Here is a 16115-nt window from a genome sequence, read left to right on the forward strand (position 1 = left end):
TGCTACAGTAGGGAGAACTTACCCAAGACAGAACCACGTCAGAAAAGACGGGAACAGGCGCGCTCTGCTGACCTCTGATTGTCGCATAGCAAAATTCCCTAATCTGCAGGTGCTGCGGACATAAATTAGCAAGCTGTCTTCTTAACTGCAAGGACACGATCTGGCATACCGGAGCGATGGCTGGTTGCTTCGACCTCCTGTCGTGGTGATGATAATGTCGCGAGTATAGCCCGAAACAAATTATCCTGGTCTGGTTGTTCCAGACTAAAGACTTCCTAGCAGCACAAATGCGCCTATGAGGAAGAAGGCTCGCTACGCAATCACTGACGGTACAGTGATTGATTTTAGTAAGCAAAGTCACACAGTAACTCCGATACAGTCAACTTTAGCCAAAACTGCTCAAGACAGACAACATAGGCCACTTGTACGCAGAACGCTCAATTGCCAACTGTACTCGGAAAGTTACTCTGAAGTTGAAACTTCAGCAACTTCGTCACAGTTACAACTAAATGAAAGTATATTAGACAGCCAACGGAAGGCAGGCTGTCCAGAGCAGCGAGAGCTCAGTCTTGTACCCTACTCCGACCGAAAGGCGAGAGCCGACTCACTCAAGAGCACTCTTACAAGCCGAACACAGAACATTCCCGCCCACCACGGCAGTGGCTGTGGTTAAACGTGCCAGTCAGCAACTCGAAAACCGGCGGAAAATTCCACTCTATTGCCGAAAAACTACTATTCCACCAATGGAGATACTTGGCTCCAATTTCTGCGCCGATTTTGCTACTTCACGGAGCTATCCCTTGAGCAAGCCAGTCACAGTTATGATTTTGCAGAAAACGCTGGAATTTGCCCACCAAGACTGCCTGGGAACACAAGTCATTCCCACGCCTCGCTGGTAGCCCGTCAGAAAGTGTTTTCACTGTTTCTGCGAAGTAACGGAATCTCTAGCCCCAGGCGCTCCTTCAGGCCTCTGTGGGCGTGTCGCCACAGCTCTTATGACAATGCCAGCGTCTGGACAGCATCCACTAGACTCCCTCACACCCGTCGGCATAACCCTTTCAAGATCAGCAGAACATGCCTGTCACCGGAGCACCTGGGTGACGAGAGATGCTGCATGGGAAGTCCGCGTGTGAAGCAATAGCAATTTTTCACCAAATGCAATTAGAGGAAAATATTCAAATCTTCTGAGTTGTCAATACTAGCCTTGTAATGACAATACTCAGCCATACTTCCCCAATCGAATTACTCAGAGTAAGATATAAACATGAGAGGGGGCAAGTCACTGTGTGCATCGTAAAGGCATGCTACGTCTCGAGTCATCAGTCTTCTGACTGGTTTGATACGGCCCGCCACGAATTCCTCTCCGCTTTTTCATCTCAGAGGTAGCAATTGCAACCTATGTCCCCAATTATTTGTTGGATGTATTGCAATCTTTGTTTTCCTCTACACTTTTCACCCTCTACAGCTCCCTCTAGTACCATGGAACTTATTCTGTGATGCCTTAACAGATGCCCTACCATCCTGTCTTTTCTTCTTGTCAGTGTTTTCCCTACATTTCTCTTTTGGCTTATTCTCTGAAGAACTTTCTCATTCCATAACTTCTTAGACCATTTAATTTTGAACATTCGTCTGTAGCACCACATCTCAAACGCTTCGATTCTCTTCTTTCCAGTTTCCCATAGTCTATGTTTCACTACCATTCACTGCTGTGTTCCAACCGTACTTCTAAGAAATTTCTTCCTCAAGTTACGTCCCATGGTTGATACTAGTCGACTTCTCTTGGCCAAGAATGCCCTTTTTGCTAGTGCTGGTGCTTTTTATGTCCTCCTTGCTTCGTTCGTCATGGGTTATTTTGCTGTTTAGGTAGCAGAACTCCTAAACTTCATGTATTTCGTGATTAGAAATTCTGGTGTTAAGTTTCTCGCCATTCTCATTTCTACTACTGCTCATTACTTTCGTCTTTCTTCGATTTATTTTCAATGCACATTCTGGACACATTAGAATTTTCATTCCATTCAACACATCCTATAATTCTTCTCCACTTTCACTGAGGATAGCAATGTCATCAGCGAATCTTATCATAGATATTCCTTCACCCTCAATTTTAATCCCACTTTTGAACCTTTCTTTTATTTCCGTCATTGCTTTTTCGATGTATAGATGAACAGTAGGGCAAAAAGACTACACCCACCCGTGCCTTACTTACACACACACACACACACACACACACACACACACACAGACACACACACACACACACACACACACACACATTTAATCCGAGAACTTGGTTCTTGGTCATTCACTATTATTATTGCCTCTTGGCTCTTGCACGTATTGTATATTACCCGTCTCTCCCTATAGTTACCCCTATTTTTCTCAGACTTTCGAACAGTTGGCATCAATTTATATTGTCAAACGCTTTTTCCAGGTCGACAAATCCTACGAATGTGTCCTGATTTTTCTTTAGTCTTGCTTCCATTATCAACCACAACGTCAGAATTACCTCTCTGGTGCCTTTACCTTTCCTAAAGCCAAACTGATCGTCATCTAACACATCCTCAATTTTATTATCCATTCTTCTGTATATCATTCTTATCAGCAACTTGGATGCATGAGTTATTAAGCTGGTTATGCTACAACACTAGCACTTGTCTGTTATTGCTATCTTTGTAAATGGGTATATGATGTATGGTACATCGCCAGTCTCATGCATTCTACACACCAACATGATTAGTCGTTTTGTTACCACTTTGTCCGATGATTTTATATGGAATGCTGTCAGCCCCTTCTTCCTTATTCGATTTTAAGTCGTCCAAAGCTCTTCTAAATTCTGATTTTAATGCTGGCTCGAACTATAGGCGTACATCTAAGTACATCAAGCAACTTTCGCTTACGTGCCGATTCCTCGAACATGATACAATATGCCAAGTTAATTGGGCGGTACACGGTATTTCTTGGCTGCAATTTATCGCCCATCCGCAAGGAATTTTTAATCAACGAAAACTATTCAAAATCTTATTACTACCGCAAGTGTTACGCATCAGTCAGAACGATAATTTTACTAGCTCTTCTTCAGGGACCTTGATTTTGTTTCTGGGCACCAGATGCGGCATTTATTTATAAATTATTTTGATTAATCAGTCAAAAATAGTGTTATACTTAAGTAACTATTTAACCAATCTGTAGATTGACAGGCTGATTTAGTATCAATACTTTTTATATTTTGTTTGTAGAAATTTTAATTATCAGAATCAATATTTTGACTCATTACTAAAAATTTATTTAGCAATAGAAAATATGGTACTGTCTTTCGACAGTGATGGTCAAGCGGTGTTACGTGACTCTTTCCATCGCCTAAAGCGTGTGTGAAGCTGATAATTTTTGAAGGACAAAGGTGGAACTAGATTCAAGTTCAGAAAAAAATAGAACACCTTAAAAGACTAGAGACAGGAAGTTCATATTCACAGGACATGTACGTTTGTATGTTCTGAAGAAATGATTAACATTTCAGCCACCTCGGTTCAGCATGTGTACTGTTGCCTAGTAGGCACAGGACCCGCCACGGACCCTGACAACTTGTTCCTTGCTGATGGCATCTTCTTCTAAAAGGCGTGAATGGCGTCCTCTGATATAGCGACCCAAGCTGCATTCATCCGGTTCCAAAGTTCATCTGTGGTGGTCGGCACTGGGGCAAAGCGCTGCACCTGTCGTTTCAACTTATCCCAAACATTTTCGAGTTATGACAAATCTGGAGATCTGATGGACCAAGGCCAAAGGCTGAAATCCTATGACACCAAGAAGACAAGTCTTCGTGCAGCAACATGTGGCCACACATTGTCTTGCTGGAAAATGGCGATTTTTTGCTGAAAAATGGCGTCTGGGCTTTGGTGCAGAAAGGGTATGGCTACGGATCGCAGGATGTCATTCACGTAGGTCACACTGCTCACAGTGCCATGGACATGCACCAACTGCGATTCGTGGTTGTACCCAATAACATTCCACACCATAAGGCATCGAGCTGGTGCTGTACGTCTTGTGCGAATGCAATCACTGTGATGCTGCTCCACTTGACTGCGGCGAACCAAAATGTGGCCATCATTTTCAAACAAACGGAGCCTGGGTTCATCGGAAAACACTATCTGATGCCATTCCTGTCCCCAGTCACATTTTTCCATACACCATTGCCACCTAGAATATTTCTGCGTATTTATCAAAGGTAGGCCGAGAAGTGGACGACGCGCACGTAACCCATGCCGTAATAAACGGTGACACTGTCACCCTTGATAGTGTACGGTGTGTTACACTGTTCCACTGTTGCGCCACAGCCGAGGAGGGCGCATATCTGTCCTGCAATGCCAATCGGATGAGGCGTCGATCTCCTAGGGGGAGGGGGGAATGCGACCCGACCCATTTTGTCGAGTTCTACAGCCTTCCGTGAGCCAATCTGCACACACCCGTTGCACTGCTGAAACACTTCGTCCCACACGAGCAGCAGTTTCCCGGATGGATGCATCACATTTTCTCATGCCAATAATGCGGCCTCTTTCGAACTCATTGATCTGACGGTAGGATTCGCGCATACGTCTGCGAGGCATTCTGCACGTATGCTCAAGTTACACTGATCCTTTACCTTCTGTTTATAGCGACAACGAGACCCGCAGCCACATTTAACGAGTAGGTGGTGTTGCGCCCCGATACCGATGTTGACCTTGATCCCTCAGGATGACACAGCTCAAATGCTAATCATTTCTGCGAAACATCCTAATGTGCATGTCCTCTGAATAAGGACTTCATTTCTCTAGTCTTCCAGAGTGTTTCTTTTTCTGAAAATGAATGTATATCTTTCTTTGTCTCTAGTTAATATATTATTTCACCTACGGAGAGGGACTTTAAACATGGTTCCTTTCGTCGACTTTCCCTTTCATATGTTGCTATTGCCTATTTCGCAACTATTTGGTTCTGGTCTGATTCTTGTGGTCTTCGTCTGCTCAGATCTGACAGCTCCAGCCGCCACCTCCTTGGCGAATATGCAGGCCTGTCGCCGTCTGCGCACGCGACAGTCTGCGCTCGTCATCTCACAGCTAGCCACTAAATAGTTGTTTGCTTCGGTCTTACTTTTCGTAGACTGTGTCGTTGATTATGTCTACGTCTGACAATGACACATTCACCATTCTCCAGTAATGTTATTCTTTGCTTTGCAGGTGAGGATTCTGCTCGTCTCCGTAACCAGCTCAGAGCAACTATCGGAAATCCGCCCCTTCTCCGTGCCGAAGAAGTATCTCGGCGACCAGGGTCAGAACATTGGAGGCAAGTCAAAGAGAACCAATTTATAGCCATATTTTTCAACACACAGTTGGATGATATACGGCGAACTTTTTAAAACGTAACGTCTGTTCTTTTGTGAATTGTTAACAGTTTTGAATATCTAACAGTAGCCAAGGAGTATACAAACTTCCATCTGTAGGATTCTTGATATTCAGCTAAAGATTTCTAAACATTACGAAACATAATTACCACTGCATATGGAAATTCGTCGCGAAGAAATAATAGCATCACATGTACAAAATGTATCATACAGTCTGCCAATATAGTAATTATCTCTACTACCTAACAATATTACTCTTCAAAAAGTAGTAGGACAAGAAATTCGCATAGTCAACAGCCGGAGGTCTTATAAATACTGTAAGAGTATTTGAAAAAATGGTGTGTAAGCATCCAGACAGATACAGTGAGAATCCACTGGTGTTGACAGCTGACATATCAGTCCGCCAGCAATTAAGTTCCATCACAGGCAATCATTAGTACATAAAGTGACAGCAGAGGTCATGGAAAATTAGACTCATTATTGATGAAAGATATTCGGACCAATCTTACGCGCGTATGCAAATGATGCCAGGAAGGCAAAAAATGATACCTCTTGTTTGATAACGCCGAAAAATCATTAAACGCTGAGAAGTTTACCAAATCATATGATAGGATCATGAGTCCATGCCGGTTGCACGCCAAACCATTGTATTCTCCACTAGGGAATTACGTCATCGCAAAAAAAGCCTTTACGTGTCCTGTACCACCAATTATCGAACACATAATGTCATCAAATAAGTTCGACAATGATACATAGTAGAAAACCACCTACTGCCATGAAGCACGTTACTATCTGCATTCATTGTTTCATCGCAGTCAGAGCCGTCAGCTTTCTAAATCCTTTGGTTTATCTATTACGCAGCAGGGTCTCCCTCAATTTTGAAGGGAAGGGTAGAAAATCATCGCGTCATAGACTCTGAGGTCATTAGAGGGTAGGGTTGATTGGGGGGAAGAGACCAAGCTGTGAGGTCATCGGTTTCATCGGATTAGGGAAGGACGGAGAAGGAAGTCGGCCGAGCCCTTTCAAAGGATCATCCTGGCATTTGCCTGGAGCGATTTAGGGAAATTACGGAAACCTAAGTCAGGTTGGCCGGACGTGGGATTGAACCGTCGTCCTCCCGAATCGACGCAGAGCCATTCCGACATTCATCTGAACTAAGCTCAGGAAACCACAGAGCCGGCCGAAGTGGCCGTGCGGTTAAAGGCGCTGCAGTCTGGAACCGCAAGACCGCTACGGTCGCAGGTTCGAATCCTGCCTCGGGCATGGATGTTTGTGATGTCCTTAGGTTAGTTAGGTTTAACTAGTTCTAAGTTCTAGGGGACTAATGACCTCAGCAGTTGAGTCCCATAGTGCTCAGAGCCATTTGAACCATTTGAAACCACAGAAAACCTGTATTTGGGTTACACTGGGATGTGAAAGGATACAGTACAACATGCCATCTTCAGGACGTCCAGACACGCTGTACAGAACTGCACTGTAGCTAACTTTCATTGCATAGTACTTTCCATTCAGATGTTAGTCTGGTCACAATTCCTGTCTTGTGAAATGTTACTGCTGCTTCTCGGCACGCGGACCTTCTAAGAAATCTTTGCGTGGTAAAATTTCTTGATGGGGCTGTACGATTCGTGTTATACTCATGGTTAACTGCATTAGAGAGACCTAAGTAAATGCCTGATAGAGGAAGCGACTAACTGTGGTATGATCCATGCAAGGCGCCAAACAGTTGGTCAGCCATCTTAATCCATGTTCACGGTGAGTGGTTGGAGCTGCGTCCAAAGTACAAACATTTTCCTCGGTGGTGTTCGCTACCTGTTCGACAGGACAGGTAACATGGTGCACCATTCAGACTCCACTGCGTCGTTATTCTCCAAACCAGTGTGTCAGAATATCTCAGTGGAGTTCTGAAATTAGTTCAGTTCTCCATCCAACTAAAAAAGTGCTACAGTGGCCCTTCAGTCGAAAACGCGGTGATTTCTTCCCTTTCCTCCACCTCGGTGGGTAAGCAGCAAAACAATCTCATGTGGTTTTCGATGTATTCACGCACTGTCACTGGCGTGCACCAGTACCAATACCACCTCGTCAGTCAAGGCAGCCTTGTTTCCAAGCAACGAAACTCCGATAGCACTGATACTCTAATGGTTATTTCTGTGCCTAACAAATGGTGAGAAAACGTACACGTCTGGGGCAGTTACTTGCGTAGCCCACAGCGAGGAGCTGACTTCGAATGACATGGATACTCACCTGTTGTATTTGTTTTTGTTGCCGAACACTGAGCATGACTGCATTGTTGTAGATCTGTCCGCTATTACACTACTGGCCATTAAAATTGCTACACCAAGAAGAAATGCAGATGATAAACGGGTATTCATTGAACAAATATATTATACTAGAACTGACATGTGATAACAGTTCCACGCAATTTGGGTGCATAGATCCTGAAAAATCAATACCCAGAACAACCACCTCTGGTCATGATAACGGCCTTGTTACACCCGGGCATTGAGTCAAACAGAGCTTGGATGGCGTGTACAGGTACAGCTGCCCCTGCAGCTTCAACACGATACCACAGTTCATCAAGAGTAGTGACTGGCGTATTGCGACGAGCCAGTTGCTCGGCCACCATTGACCAGACGTTTTCAGTTGGTGAGAAATCTGGACAATGTGCTGGCCAGGGCAGCAGTCGAACATTTTCTGTATCCAGAAAGGCCCGTGCAGGAGGAAATCCTCTCTGGCTTCCGGCGGCTATCTGATTTGGTGAAGACTACCAGTCTCGCTAGCGGGATGAAAGCAGAGCTCACCATCTGCAGCATCATCGACAGGACTGACTGCGGACCTTTGGTACAGAGCCGAGTGGAGGGTCTGAATCAGAGGCTGAGACGGTTCTGCGACCGTGTGGGCTGCAGATTCCTCGACTTGCGCCATAGGGTGGTGGGGTTTCGGGTTCCGCTGGATAGGTCAGGAGTCCACTACACGCAACAAGCGGCTACACGGGTAGCAGGGGTTGTGTGGCGTGGGCTGGGCGGTTTTTTAGGTTAGATGGCCTTGGGCAAGTACAGAAAGGGCAACAGCCTCAACGGTTGCAGGGCAAAGTCAGGACATGCGGGGACCAAGCAGCAATCGGTATTGTAATTGTAAACTGTCGAAGCTGCGTTGGTAAAGTACCGGAACTTCAAGCGCTTATAGAAAGCACCGAAGCCGAAATCGTTATGGGTACAGAAAGCTGGTTGAAGCCAGAGATAAATTCTGCCGAAATTTTTACAAAGGTACAGACGGTGTTTAGAAAGGATAGATTGAATGAAACCGGTGGTGGAGTGTTCGTCGCTGTTAGTAGTAGTTTATCCTGTAGTGAAATAGAAGTGGATAGTTCCTGTGAATTATTATGGGTGAAGGTTACGCTCAACAACCGAGCTAGGTTAATAATTGGCACCTTTTACCGACCTCCCGACTCAGCAGCATTAGTGGCAGAATAACTGAGAGAAAATTTGGAATACATTTCACATACATTTTCTCAGCATATTATAGTCTTAGGTGGAGATTTCAATTTACCAGATATAGACTGGGACACTCAGATGTTTAGGACGGGTGGTAGGGACAGAGCATCGAGTGACATTATACTGAGGGCACTATCCGAAAATTACCTCGAGCAATTAAACAGAGAACCGACTCGTGGAGATAACATCTTGGACCTACTGATAACAAACAGACCCGAACTTTTCGACTCTGTATGTACAGAACAGGGAATTAGTGATCATAAGGCCGTTGCAGCATCCCTGAATATGGAAGTTAGTAGGAATATAAAAAAAAGGGAGGAAGGTTTATCTGTTTAGCAAGAGTAATAGAAGGCAGATTTCAGACTACCTAACAGATCAAAACGAAAATTTCTGTTCCGACACTGACAATGTTGTGTTTATGGAAAAAGTTCAAGGCAATCGTAAAATGCGTTTTAGACAGGTACGTGCCGAGTAAAACTGTGAGGGACGGGAAAAACCCACCGTGGTACAACAACAAAGTTAGGAAACTACTGCGAAAGCAAAGAGAGCTTCACTCTAAGTTTAAACGCAGCCAAAACCTCTCAGACAAACAGAAGGTAAACGATGTCAAAGTTAGCGTAAGGAGGGCTATGCGTGAAGCGTTCGGTGAATTCGAAAGTAAAATTCTAGGTACCGACTTGACAGAAAATCCTAGGAAGTTCTGGTCTTACGTTAAATCAGTAAGTGGCTCGAAACAGCATATCCAGACACTCCGGGATGATGATGGCATTGAAACAGAGGATGACACGCGTAAAGCTGAAATACTAAACACCTTTTCCAAAGCTGTTTCACAGAGGAAGACCGCACTGCAGTTCCTTCTCTAAATCCTCGCACAAACGAAAAAATGGCTGACATCGAAATAAGTGTCCAAGGAATAGAAAAGCAACTGGAATCACTCAACAGAGGAAAGTCCACTGGACCTGACGGGATACCAATTCGATTCTACACAGAGTACGCGAAAGAACTTGCCCCCCTTCTAACAGCCGTGTACCGCAAGTCTCTAGAGGAATGGAAGGTTCCAAATGATGGGAAAAGGGCACAGGTAGTCCCAGTCTTCAAGAAGGGTCGTCGAGCAGATGCGCAAAACTAGAGACCTATATCTCTGACGTCGATCTGTTGTAGAATTTTAGAACATGTTTTTTGGAAACCCAGAACCTACTATGTAGGAATCAACATGGATTCCGGAAACAGCGATCGTGTGAAACCTAACTCGCTTTATTTGTTCATGAGACCCAGAAAATATTACATACAGGCTCCCAGGTAGATGCTATTTTTCTTGACTTCCGGAAGGCGTTCGATACAGTTCCGCACTGTCGCCTGATAAACAAAGTAAGAGCCTACGGAATATCAGACCAGCTGTGTGGCTGGATTGAAGAGTTTTTAGCAAACAGAACACAGCATGTTGTTATCAATGGAGAGACGTCTACAGACGTTAAAGTAACCTCTGACGTGCCACAGGGGAGTGTTATGGGACCTTTGCTTTTCACAATATATATAAATGACCTAGTAGATAGTGTCGGAAGTCCCATGCGGCTTTTCGCGGATGATGCTGTAGTATACCGAGAAGTTGCAGCATTAGAAAATTGTAACAAAATGCAGGAAGATCTGCAACGGATAGGCACTTGGTGCAGGGAGTGGAAACTGGCCCTTAACACAGACAAATGTAATGTATTGCGAATACATAGAAAGAAGGATCCTTTATTGTATGATTATATGGTAGCGGAACAAACACTAGTAGCAGTGTAAAATATTTGTAAAATATCTGGGAGTATGCGTGCGGAACGATTTGAAGTGGAATGATCATATAAAATTAACTGTTGGTAAGGCGGGTGCCAGGTTGGGATTCATTGGGAGAGTCCTTAGAAAATGTAGTCCATCAACAAAGGAGGTAGCTTACAAAACACTCGTTCATCTACATCTACATTGATACTCCGCAAGCCACCCAACGGTGTGTATACTTGAGTATTCCTCATCAGTGTGGGATCCGTACCAGGTCGGGTTGACAGAGGAGGTAGAGAAGATCCAAAGAATAGCTGCGCTTTCATCACAGGGTTATTTGGTAAGTGTGATAGCGTTACGGAGATGGTTGGCAAACTCAAGTGGCAGACTCTGCAAGAGAGGCGCTCTGCATCGCGGTGTAGCTTGCTGTCCAGGTTTCGAGAGGGTGCGTTTCTGGATGAGGTATCGAATATATTGCTTCCCCCTACTTATACCTCCCGAGGAGATCACGAATGTAAAATTAGAGAGATTCGAGCGCGCACGGAGGTTTTCGGGCAGTCGCTCTTCCCGCGAACCATACGCGACTGGAACAGGAAAGGGAGGTAATGACAGTGGCACGTAAAGTGCCCTCAGCCACACACCGTTGGGTGGCTTGCGGAGATAAATGTAGATGTAGATGTAGACCTGCAACATGCGGTCGTGCATTATCCTGCTGAAATGTAGGGTTTCGCAGGGATCGAATGAAAGGTAGAGCCACGGGTCGGAACACATGTGAAATGTAACGTCCACTGTTCAAAGTGCCGTCAATGCGAACAAGAGGTGACAGAGACGTGTAACCAATGGCGCCCCATACCATCACGCCGGGTGATATGCCAGTATGGCGATGACGAATACACGCTACCAATGTGCGTTCACCGCGATGTCGCCTGTAAACAGAACCTGGATTCATCCGAGAAAACGACATTTTGCCATTCGTGCACCCAGGTTCGTCGCTGAGTACACCATCGCAGGCGCTCCTGTCTGTGATGCAGCGTCAAGGGTAACCGCAGCCATGGTCTCCGAGCTGATAGTCCATGCTGCTGTAAACGTCGTCGAACTTTCGTGCAGATGGTTGTTGTCTTGCAAACGTCCCCATCTGTTGGCTCAGGGATCGAGACGTGGCTGCACGATCCGTTACAGCCATGCGGATAAGATGCCTGTCATCTCGACTGCTGGTGATATGAGGCCGTTGGGATCCAGCACGGCGTTCCGTATTCCCCTCCTCAACCCACCGATTCCATATTCTGCTAACAGTCATTGGATCTCCACCAACGCGAGCAGCAATTACGCGATACGATAAACCGCAATGGCGATGGGCTACAATCCGACCTTTATCCAAGTCGGAAACGTGATGGTACGCATTTCTCCTCCTTGCACGAGGCATCACAACAACGTTTCACTAGGCAAAGCCGGTCAACTGCTGTTTGGGAATGAGAAATCGGTTGGAAACTTTCCTGATGTCAGCACGTTGTAGGTGTCGCCACCGGCGCCAACCTTGTGTGAATGCTCTGAAAAGCTAATCATTTGCTATCACAGTATCTTCTTCTTATCGGTTAAATTTCGCGTCTGTAGCACGTCATCTTCGTGGTGTAGCAATTTTAATGGCCAGTAGTGTATGTGGCGCACGCACGACAGCATCCGTGATCTGACCGCAGTCGAATACGCTACTGTCATGCCGACGTCGGAAACAAGGTTGACGACATGCCTGTGACGTGTCACGTGAGACGCAGAACTTTTTCATTCAGCGTGGCCATTGTCGTAGATACAATCGATTTGACTAAGAGAGCTTTCAGAATTATCTATCGCCCTAACACCGACACCACTGACAGCATGCTCATCAATGCAGGTTTCATGAACGGAAATGTGAAATCTGGATGAAGACAGCAAGGCCAATGTGGGGCAAGTATAGTGGCACCCCGCCAGTTGGAGATCGATAGGGGTGCTGGTGCCGGAGGTGCAGAAGCGGCCGCTCGCGTGCACTCTGTCCATTGGCACGGCCGCATCTGACAGTCTGCCCTCTACCTGCACGTTTGGTGAACGCGACGCTAGCGTCTATGAAAACCGCCACGCCAGCCTCGCACTACAGATGAGGTACATCACAATACACAAAAGGTTAGGCGCGTGTGCTGGAACAATCAGGTTTCAAGTTCTCGTTCGGAGACGCACTTCATTGTCCTTAGAGTTCCTCCACACAAAAATGTGGGAACTGATTGTGACAGTATGCGAAGATTGATGATCTGTGTTACTGCATTTTATTTATTGACTGTATAATTAAGGGCAAGGGAGTGGATAGAGATTCAGGGCACGCCCTTGCCCTTGGGGTGGAAAACTGCCCCTAAAGGCGGAACAATCAGCTACGATCAATGCCACGAAGATGCAGAAGACAATGGAAACCATACGTATATCCACAGGACATGCCGACGTCGCAAGGAAAGAGAAAGCGATAAAGATAGTATATGAGGATACTGAACTGGTAAATCAGTACGTAAAGGGAGATGAAAACGTAATAGTCGTGGGGGACTAGAATTCGACTGTAGGGGAAGGAGTAGAGGAAAGCGATACAGCAGAATATCGGCTTGGTACTAGAAATGAGAGAGGCGAAAGATTTAATCAGTTCTGCAATAAATTTCAGGTAGTAACAGCGAATACTCTGTTCAAGAATCACAAGAGCAGGAGCTATACTTGGAAAGTCCGGAAGATACGGGAAGATTCTGTTTGACTACATCGTGGCCATGCAGAGATTCTGAAATAAGATACTGGCTTGTAAAGCGTACCAGTAGCAGATATGGACTGAGATAGCAATTTAGTAGTGATGAAGAGTAGGTTGAAGTGCGACAGACTAGCAAGGACAAATCAGTGCGCAAAGAAGTGAGATACGGAAGTACTAAATAATGGAGATGCACTTGAAGTTCTCAAAGGCTATAGATACTGCGATAAGGAATAGCTCCGTAGACAGTTCAGATGAATAAGAATGGACATTTCTACAGAGGGTAACCACAGAACTTGGAAACAAAAACATAGGTACAAAGAAGGGAACTGCAAAGAAACCATGGTTAACAGAAGAAATACTTCAGCTGACCGATGAAAGAAGTACAAAAATGTTCAGGCAAATTCAGGAATGCAAGTCGTTTAAGAATGAAATAAACAGGGAAGTGCAGGGAAGCTAAGGAAAAGTGGCTGCAAGATAAATGTGATATCATAGCATATATATAAGTCAAAACAACCTTCGCTGAAATTAAAAGCAAGGATAGTGATGGTAAAATTAAGAGTGCAAGTGAGATGGGAATTCCACTGTTAAATGCAGAGGAAAGAGGGGATGATTGGAAAAGTACATTTGAAGGTCTTTGCGGGGGGAAGGCTTGTCTGATGACGTGATAGATGAGGAAACAGGAGTCCATATAGAAAAGATTGGGGATCCAGTATTACAATCAGAATTTCAGAGAGCTTTGGAAGACTTAAGATCGAATAACGCAGAAGGGATAGGTAACATGCCATTGGAATTTGTTAAATCCTTGTGGGACGACTGTTCACTCATACACTCTGTAGTGTATAAGTCTGGCGATATACCATCCGACTTTCGGAAAAACGTTATTCACACAATTACGAAGACTGGAAGAGCAGACAAGTGCGAGAATCATCGCACAATGAGCTTATCACTTCATGCAAGTTGCTGATAAGAATATTATACAGAAAAATGGAAAAGAAAATTGAGTATGTGTCAGATGTCGAACAGCTTGGTTTTAGGAAAGGTAAAGCCACCAAAGAGACAATTCTGACATTGTGGCTGATAATGGAAGCAAGACCAAAGAAAAATAGACAGGTTTACGGGATTCACAGATCTGGAAAAAGCGTTAGACAAAAGTGGAGCAAGATGTTCGAAATTCTGAGAAAAATAGGGGTAACTATTGGGAGAAACAGGTAATGCACAATATGTACAAGGGCCAAGACGGAGTAATAAGAGTGGACGACCAAGAACGAAATTCTCGGGTTAAAAGTGTGTGTAAGGCAGGGGTGTAATCTTTTGACACTATTCACTCTGTACATGGAAGAAGCAATGACGGAAATAAAGAATAGGTTCAAGAGTGGGATTAAAATTCACGGTGAAAGGATATCTGTGTTAAGATTAGCTGATAACATTGCTATCCTCAGTGAAGAATGTTGAATGGAATGAATAGTCTAATGTATACGGAATGTGGACTGAAAATAAATCGAAGAAAGACGAAAGTAATGAGTAGTAGCAGAAATGAGAATGGCGAGAAACTGAACATCAGAACTGGGGATAACGAAGTAGATGAAGTTAAGGAATTCTGCTACATAGGCAGAAAAATAACCCATGACGGACGGAACAAGGAGCACATAAAAAGCAGATTAGCACTGGCAAAACGGGAATTCCCGGCCAAGAGAAGTCTGCTAGCATCTACCACAGGTCATAATTTGAGGAAGAAATTTCTGAGAATGTACAGCATTGTATTTAGTGAGGCATGGACTGTGGGAAAACCGGAAAAGAAGAGAATCGAAGCATTTGATATGCGGTGTTACAGAAGATTGTTCAAAATTAGGTGAACGGGTAAGGGAAAGAATCGGCTAGGAAAGGAATGTATTAAAAACACTGACACAGAGAAGGGGCAGGTTGGTAGAACATCTCTTAAGACATCACGGAATAACTTCCATGGTACTAGAGGGAGCTGTAGAGAGGAAAAAGTGTGGAGGAAAACAGAGATTGGAATACATCCAGCAAATAATTGAGGACGTAGTTTGCAAGTGCTACTCTGAGATGAACAGATTGACACAGGAGAGGAATCTGTGACGGGCCGAATCAAACCCATCAGAAGTCTGATGACTCAAACTACTATTAACGGCGGTGACGCAGGAGATCTTTTATTTTATTTACTCCCCTTTCAGAACGTTGCCGTATAGTCGTTGTAAATAATTTTATGGCACCTGAAGATGATCAGAAGACCGAAACTACTACATTTTATCAAGAGCTCTGAGCCGTTTTCGAACATGACTGGTTTTCAAATACCTACGCAGTACAGATCACCACCTGTACAGCATGTGTTGGCATTTATTGTCTTTAACGAGATTCATCTGAAAAGGTCACCTGTCGGCACTCAATGGACGTCCATTTGTGGTACCGTCGTGCCAATTCCAGCCTTCGTCGCTGGTGAACAGCAGTCAGCACGGGTGCATGAAGCAGGCGCTTGTTGCGGAGGCCCATACGCAGCAATGTTTGCTCAACCGTCGTTGAGGCGGTACTGTCCATAGTGCCTTGGTTCATCAGGGCGGTCAGTTGCCCAACCGTTACACGCCTATTCGCCTGCACACGTCTCCGCAGCCGACGTTCACCCCTGTCATCTAAGGCCGGTGGTTTACCGCAGTTGCCCCGGCGCCCGTTTTGGATAGCGCCACTTCGCCATTTTTATTTATTTATTCGTATGGCTAGGGCCCCCCGTCGGGGA

Source organism: Schistocerca americana, chromosome 4, assembly GCF_021461395.2.
Source record: "Schistocerca americana isolate TAMUIC-IGC-003095 chromosome 4, iqSchAmer2.1, whole genome shotgun sequence".
In the NCBI taxonomy this organism is placed as follows: domain Eukaryota; kingdom Metazoa; phylum Arthropoda; class Insecta; order Orthoptera; family Acrididae; genus Schistocerca; species Schistocerca americana.